The sequence below is a fragment of the Ranitomeya variabilis genome, chromosome 1 (assembly GCF_051348905.1).
Source record: "Ranitomeya variabilis isolate aRanVar5 chromosome 1, aRanVar5.hap1, whole genome shotgun sequence".
Lineage (NCBI taxonomy): Eukaryota > Metazoa > Chordata > Amphibia > Anura > Dendrobatidae > Ranitomeya > Ranitomeya variabilis.
Genome location: NC_135232.1, coordinates 115134412 through 115142655, shown reverse-complemented (window position 1 = coordinate 115142655; position 8244 = coordinate 115134412). Strand labels below are relative to the sequence as shown.

At 39.6% G+C, this 8244-nt stretch overlaps 1 long non-coding RNA gene across 1 annotated transcript; it reads left to right on the top strand.

The window, feature by feature from the left end:
* The first annotated feature begins 358 nt into the window (after nucleotides 1–358).
* On the top strand, nucleotides 359–4221 carry LOC143793767 (uncharacterized). The gene is made up of 3 exons (XR_013220248.1): nucleotides 359–514; nucleotides 1713–1926; nucleotides 2745–4221. It is a non-coding gene; the product is annotated as an uncharacterized LOC143793767 (long non-coding RNA).
* The last annotated feature ends 4023 nt before the right edge of the window (nucleotides 4222–8244 follow it).

Sequence of the window (8244 nt, the reverse complement as noted above, 5' to 3'; positions counted from 1 at the left end):
AATGGGAAGGAACAATCGCCCAGAATAAACAGAAAAAATATGAGAGAGATCTGGCTGATTTTGAAAATAAAAAAATTTTCAAATGGCAAGCTGAAAAAGCTCCAATACAAAGAAACACATCCAGAAGTTCATCCGTGATATCCAACTCTTCTTTGAGTGAGGGAGGAGAATCAACTTACAACATGTATAAAGGACCTAGGACTCGACAATATTCTAAAAAAGGAGCGGCCTACGGGAACTATACCCGTAAGGGTGACTCAGTGAAGGTAATAAACCTCTCAACACATATATTGACAAATGAACAAGAGAGTGTATTACAAAAAGGTTTAAGTTTTTCTCCATCTTCCACCATAGATACATTTACCACAATAAAGGACTTACATCTGTTCTCCAGAAAAGCTGATTTTGAAAAAATTGCACTATAGGGAGTCAGATGAAGCAACGATAGATATTGAAGAACAAGAGACATTGGAGACGCTTGTGTCACTCCTTGAGGAAAATACGGCGAGCACAAGTAAGTTTCCCATGAAATTAATCAATAAATCTACCAAATTCCCCTCACTAACCACGGCTCCGGCCATAGATACATTTACTAAGATGGTGGCAATGGATATTGAGGAATTGAGGACTAATTCTAGGAGAGTTGCTAGGAACAATCTGACCCATAAGGAAAAAGTGGCTCTTAAGGAATTGAGTGAATGGGATGATGTTGTTTTCAAAAATGCTGATAAAGGAGGGAATGTGGTAATTTGGCCTAACAACATGTATGAAATGCAAGCAGAAAAACTGCTGCACAATGCTCGTGAATACAAACAACTAACATACAATCCATTGACTAAATTTAAAGAAGAATTGATTGGAATTCTCACTAAAGCTTATGAAAACAACATCATCCCTAAAAAACTGCTGGATATTTACATTAAATTACATCCTAGATTGGCTACCTTCTATTTGGTACCGAAGGTACACAAAAATCCCACTGATCCACCTGGTAGGCCGATAGTGGCTGCAAATGAGGGATTATGTGAAATTATATGCGACATAGTGGAGTATTATCTTAAGCCTCTGGTGATACAGCTTCCCTCATATATTAAGGACACGACCGCTGCTCTAGGACACCTAGAAAACATACAATTGACAGATGAAATGGTCCTAGTCACGGCCGATGTAGAGGCACTTTACTCATGTATTAGGCATACGGATGGCCTACAGGCAGTTGAAAAATACTTAACACAGAGCAACATGAATAGGGATATGTCAGAATTCGTTCTCACCCTACTTAAGTTCATTCTCACTCACAATGTGTTTATGTTTGCAGGGAAAACTTTCCTGCAATTACAGGGTACAGCGATGGGGGCCTCATGTGCCCCCTCGTATGCCAATTTGTTCATGGGAGCATGGGAGTGGTCGATATTTCAGGAAGAAGAAATTGAAGGAATGGAGCGAGTCCATAACTGGATTCGCTTCATTGACGATGTCATGTTTATCTGGGAGGGGCCAGTGAAGGAGCTTGATATCTTCATGAACAGGTTAAATCAAAACGGAAAAAACATCAAAATGACGTATAAATATGGGCGAGAGATAGATTTCCTGGACCTATATATTACGACGTTGCCGGATGGACATTTGTCCACAACTGTATATCGTAAGCCTACAGCTGTTAACTCGTTGCTGCATGCGTCCTCTTTACACCCCAAATCTACCACCAACAGCATACCCATCGGGCAATTTTTACGAGTCAAAAGGATATGCTCTGAAGAGGCACAATTTGAAATACAAGCGGGAGTTCTGAAAGAACGTTTCCAAGACAGAGGATACAATCGACAGGTTATACAAAAAGGATATTGGAGAGCGAAAAACACTCCCAGACAACAATTATTGCACAAGAACCAGCCCACTTCGAGGAATAAGGAACAGGACAATCAGGTAAGATTCATTACTAATTATAGTAATGAATGGTATGAATTACGTAACTTCATCCAAAAACATTGGAAGATTCTGTTTGCAGATCCTATCCTTAAAAAGATTCTTCCTGAGAGACCCTCACTAGTTGCGAAAAGAGCTCCTAGCTTAAGGGACATTCTTGTACATAGTACATATGATCCCAAGGGAAGGGCCAAAGAAAAGAGGATAGTCACTAGAAAGGGATTCTTTCCTTGTGGGATGTGCAAGGGATGTGCAAATATGAAAAGAAGCAGTGGTTTCAAAAATCATGACGGCACTAGAAATTATGACATTAGAGCACATATCACATGCTCATCCACAGGGGTAATATACTATGCAGAATGCCCATGTGGTAAAATATACATAGGGATGACTAGTCGTAAGCTGAAAATCAGGGTATGAGAACATTGCCTTGATATAGAAGAAGCCAAAACAGTCCTTGACGAGACCACATTACAAACTATCCCAAGGCATTTTAAGCGTTACCATCAGTGCAATTCTAGGTTATTATCTGTCAAAGGTATAGACATGCTGGATTTGGGATGTAGAGGAGGTGATGTTAGCAAGAGACTAGCGAAAAAAGAGTGTCAGTGGATTTACAGATTAGGCACGGTGACACCTCAAGGCTTAAATGAAAGTTTTGGGTTCAGTGCATTCTTATAAGTGGATAGATGACTAATGGGGTAGTAGTATGGTAGGGGGTTTTAATCTTATAGTATCAGGTCATCTTTTGATGACCTGTACTTTTTATCTATTCATGTATGTTGGTTTTTTTAGTGACAATGTTTTTTGTATTTTAGATCTTTATATACATCAACTTTTACAATATTTATTTGGGCATCTACCATTCCGGTCAAGATGGAGTGAAATAATCCAAGGACATCTTAATATCAAAGTTAAAGAACTATGAAAGTTTAAGAAACCATGGAGGACTTTGTAATGTGGACCAATGGTGTCAGTTTTGGCACCATTGGGAGTATGGGATTCTATTTTTATACTTGTTTGTATTATGCTATGTTATAAGTTGGATGAGAATTTTATGGGACAATATTTATGCACATTTTAATCCACACATAGGGACTAAAAAATTGGGTATCACAGATATATAGGGATATTTTAATATAGAAATTTTTTTGTAATATAGAAATTTTTTTATAAAAAAACTCTGCTAGGTTAGCAGGGTGGGTTGTGTTAAGATTATCAGGGCACAATGCACTTTGGCTTTTAGTCATAATAGTTGAAATTAATAGTCACATCCCTGCACTATGTATCAATAGGGCATCAGTATATAGGACTTTATATGGCTTTTTGTCACAGCATTTGAAACTAACAGTCACATTCTTGCACTATGCATCAATAGGATACTCTTTTAAATATAGTGGTCATTTTAATATAAGTTCCTTTAGGCCAATACACAATTCAATAGACACGTTATACATGCACTTTATCTAACAGTTCTTTTTCAGCATATTTAATATTTTTAGAGTTATTGTAACTTTGCATATAATAGAATGCACCAATAGATTAACACTAATAGAAATTTACCCTAGTTTTTTTTCTTCCTCCATTAACACCCTATGATGGGATGTGCGCTTGCGCGAATCGCGGACCTGTGGAGAACAGCGAACGGTCGCCAGGGAAACGGGGACGCAGAGTCGTGCGTATACACGACCTGCTGCCTCTGACCCTATGACCAGGATCTGTATCCCCTTGGTTACAGGACGCCGCATATTTGCGCAAGCGCCGCGATGTCCTTGGTAATAGGAAGTCCGTACGGCAGTAACTAAGAGGAACTTCCGGTTTTCGTACATACGTAATATCCGGTTCCGTATACCTATGTAAGACGGGCACCAGCGCAACCAATGACAGGCATTACACTCCACTTCGCTATAATTATTAGGAGCACCGGGGGCCCAATCATTATTTGGCGCACCATATTTAAACCGGCTAATCCCCTGCCCAGACACGCCTCCTGAAGAAGCGGTGTGAAACGCGCGTCGGGGCAGAGGGACGCCGAGGATCACTCCCATGTGGCTAAAAAACAGGTATGCCTCATACTAAATAGATAGTTGCATTTATTAATTTTTACAATGTGGGGGAAATATCTAATTAAACTAAGAGGATTAGCGTGTAGCTACCTAGAGTAAGGTGTGCTCATATGAGCAAATGAATTTTCTTTTCCTCACATGTGATTATATGTTAATATTTATGATCTTTATATATGTGCAATATAGCAGGGGCAACTATAGAAACACCTAGTGTTTAGCCAGATTTTCATAAGGGAGCGACCTATGGCAGAGTTGTCCCTTTTTTGTGGTTCCAGGACCCTTTCTTGTAGTTACATGTATATGTTGTTTTAAAAAAAGAATTGTTCTAATAAATTGTTTATAATAGTACCATGGTTGAGGTCAGTGCATTTCTTGATCACACCATTTTGTGATATACTACTCAACAATGCATACTGGGTATAATTCTCAGTATTTGTATTATTCTGTATATATACACTGCACAGTACCACTTCTCCTGTCCTATATACTGGCGTAATTCTCTGTATCTACTTGTATTCAGGATATCGGGGGCATGGTCTTTACGGAGGTGTGGAAAAATGTCTATAAAAATGTTGGACTGTCCGTGAACTGTGGTTCCCCTGTAGAACATGATGTAATACGTTGAAATGCATAAACAATAAACCGCACCGTTAATACTTTTGCTTGATTCCTCGATGTACACCAGCAGCACAGGCTACACACTATTTCCAAACTATGCAGACTCTCGATGGTAGATTTGGGAAAAGAAGGGATCTAGCATGTTGGATTTCAGCATGCACAATCGTTTACTGTTATGGGAGGAAAGCCACCAGAGATCTCGTACAGCAGCCTACTCTCTTCTACCTATTGAGAACTCAAGCACTCTTGGCTGAGTGTGTGCTGTGGACAGCTTGGGTTAAACATTTTAAATGCATCAAAAAGCTCTCAAATAAAACGTTGCACATGGTATTACGGCCTTCAGCTTGATCTCGAGTCATGGCGACTTGATGGATGAATGCTATGTAAAAAGATCGATCTTGTGCAAGCCTATGTCCACCAGGGTCTTCTCTACCGGTATCTTAATTTTTTCAAGCCACCGGGTTGCTGGTCTTCCTCTTTGACTTGTTCCTTCTATTCTTCTGACCATGTGCCCTTCTCCAGTGATTGCACATGTTAATCTGTCAGCATGATTTTAACATCCCAAACTATTTACATGTGCATATAACGCCTTCATAGGCAAGTAAAGCAATACCTTTAGATGGACAGTCTTTTCCTCCATTACTGATAAATCTGCATTTGAATCGATTTGCAAATGAGGTTGAAGAGCTACTTGTAAATCTGAACACTGTTACTCTGTCTCTATAACCCATCCAGTACTGCCTCCTCCTACTTGACTGATAGCTCTTTTATCTAAAGTCACAGCAGAGCAGGGATGACAAACTCAAATACACATAGGGCCAAAATCATTAGTTTGGACAAATTTACATGTCAACCTTGATATTTATTAAAATAAATGTGTACAATTGAAATGTTTCCTTTTCAAATATAATGATGAACCTTTTCAAATGAAAACAAACTTAAAAAGGTTGTCCCACAAACAGAATACACTTTAAATAATAGATCTTAGAAAAAAATATTGGAATAATATGTTATGCTTTTTCCTGCTCTTACATTTGGTCTAATTTAAATATGCAATAACAAAGGATAAATAACCCTGAACAATAAAAGTAAAGTATGATGCTAACAAAAGTGCCCTCCAAATACAGTAAGATACCCCACAGTGAATTCCTCCACAATACCCTTCACATGCACAGCATGAATACCTTTATTGTACCCCATTGGCAAAGTATGGTGACCCCAACACAGTAGGATTCTCCAACTGTAATCCCCACACAGTACAATGGGCCCCACATAGTCCTCCATACAATATAGTGGCCACACAGTCTTCCATAGAGTATAATTGCCGCACATAGTCCACCATACAGTATAATGACCCCACATAGTCCTCCATACAGTATAATGACCCCACATAGTCCTCCATACAGTATAATGGCCCCAGATAGTTCTCCATACAGTATAATAGCTCCAGATAGTCCACCAAATAAGTATAATGGGGCACTGCATTGCCTGCCATACAGTATAGTGGCCCCACATAGTCCTCCATACAGTATTATGAGGCACTGCATTGCCTTCCATACATTATAATGCACTTCACATAGTACTCCATACAGTGTAATGGGCCCCACATAGTGCTCCATATAGTATAATAGGCTCCAAATAGTGCTACATACAGTATAATGGGCCCACACAGTCCTCCATACAGTATAATGGCCACACAATGCTACATACAACATAATGGACCTCATATAGTGCTCCATACAGCATAATACCCCCAGAGTGCTCCATACAGCATAATAGCTTCTACATAGTCCTCCTTACAGGAGCCCTACATTGTCTTCCTTACAGCATAATGGCCCCACATAGTGCTCCATACAGTACAATGTGCCCCACATATTGCTAGATACAGTATAATGGCCTCACATAGTACTCCATACAGAATAATGGACCCACATAGTACTCCATACAGCATAATGGACCCCAAGTAGTGTTCTATACAGCATAATGCCCCCACAGTGCTACATACAGCATAATGTCCCCCACAGAATCCTCCATACAGAAAAATTGGCCTCCACATTAAAAAAAAATTCTCACCTATCCTCATTCCCCCCTGCTCCGGTCTCTACAATGCATCTTCTGACCCTCTGCACTGCTCGGCAGATACGTTGTAATGACAAAATCACACCAACTCCGATGAGATGTTAGACACAAAGTGAGAATGATGGAAGAGGGAGCACAAGCTGATGCTTCGCTTCTTCCTACATCATTGCTTTCAACTGTATCGATATCCAGGATGTCAATACAGTTGCCAGTGCAATGCCTCACGGCATCGCGGGCCAAATATACTCACTCTACAGGCAACATTTGGCCTACGGACCAGAGTTTGACATATGTGGCATGCAGGCTGCCAGTCAAGCAGGAGGCGGTGGCACTGGGTGGGTAATATATCTAGAGTGACAGTGGCTTCAGATCTTCAGCCTCATTTGCATATCAATACAAACACTGATTTTTCAGTAATGGAGAAAGAACTGGCCATGTAAAGGTATTGCTAGATTTTTCTTTGCAAGAGATGTATGTGTACATATAAATAGTTTGGAAGGTGAAAGCATGCTGATGTATTCCCTTTAATCATCATTAACCCAAAACCCAAACAATAGATCTTATTTATCAAATCTGTCTAAAAGACAAACGGTTTTTGTTGTCCATAGAAACAAATCCAAGTTCAGCTTCCAATTTATTTTATTTTATTTTTTAAAAAACCTCTCTGGCAAAATGAAATCTGTACGGTCATTGGTTGTTATGAACAACAAATAGTTTTTGATTTACACTTTTTTTTAAATTTTTTATAAATCTGCCGCATTATATATTAAACAAAGTTGCACTCTGCAGTGCCATAAGATGTAAACATGAAATATATGAAATTTGAGTTGCATTACCGCTCTAGAAAATAAGACAAAATTGAGACACTTGGCACATAATTTGGCCAATTTATGCATGCCCAGCAGCCAATGACAAGATGATATCCGGGTGCTGGGAGCCTATCTAATGTGAATAATTTCCTAGGCTGAAGCCCGCATTTATGGGTTGGTAGGAACCTGCTGCAATTAAAACCGCCAAGAGCTGGTGTTTGGAGTGCTCTGTCAGAGAGCAAATATACAAATAACATAAGACTGTCATTTCCAAACAGAAGACTAGCGTGTAAGGGTAGCCAAATTATGTGCTTTTTTGTTATTATCTAGAGCAGTAATGCAATTCAAAGGTCAAACATTTCATGTTTACATGCTATAGCACTACAACTGCAACTTTGTTATGTATAGAGATTGCTACTCTTAGTTTGCATCAGTACACACTAGACATAAGGGGAGTATGATAGCAGGCAGTGTGTGGGGGATGTTTTGGTGAGGGGCAGTGTGGGGGGGATATTTTCTGCAGGTGGCAAAATGAGGGGCAATTGTTTATTCAGGGGCACAGCATGGGAGATATTTTTATTTATGGGGCAGTATAATGATACTTTTACTTTTAAGGGCACAAAGTTGGGAAGTGTTGTTGAAGGCCCTAGAAGAGGGATGTCTCGAGAGACAAGCTCTGGGCGTGGTATCTCATCATGAAGTCTGCACTATGACAAAAGGGCTGGATATAAAAGAGATGGGAATGA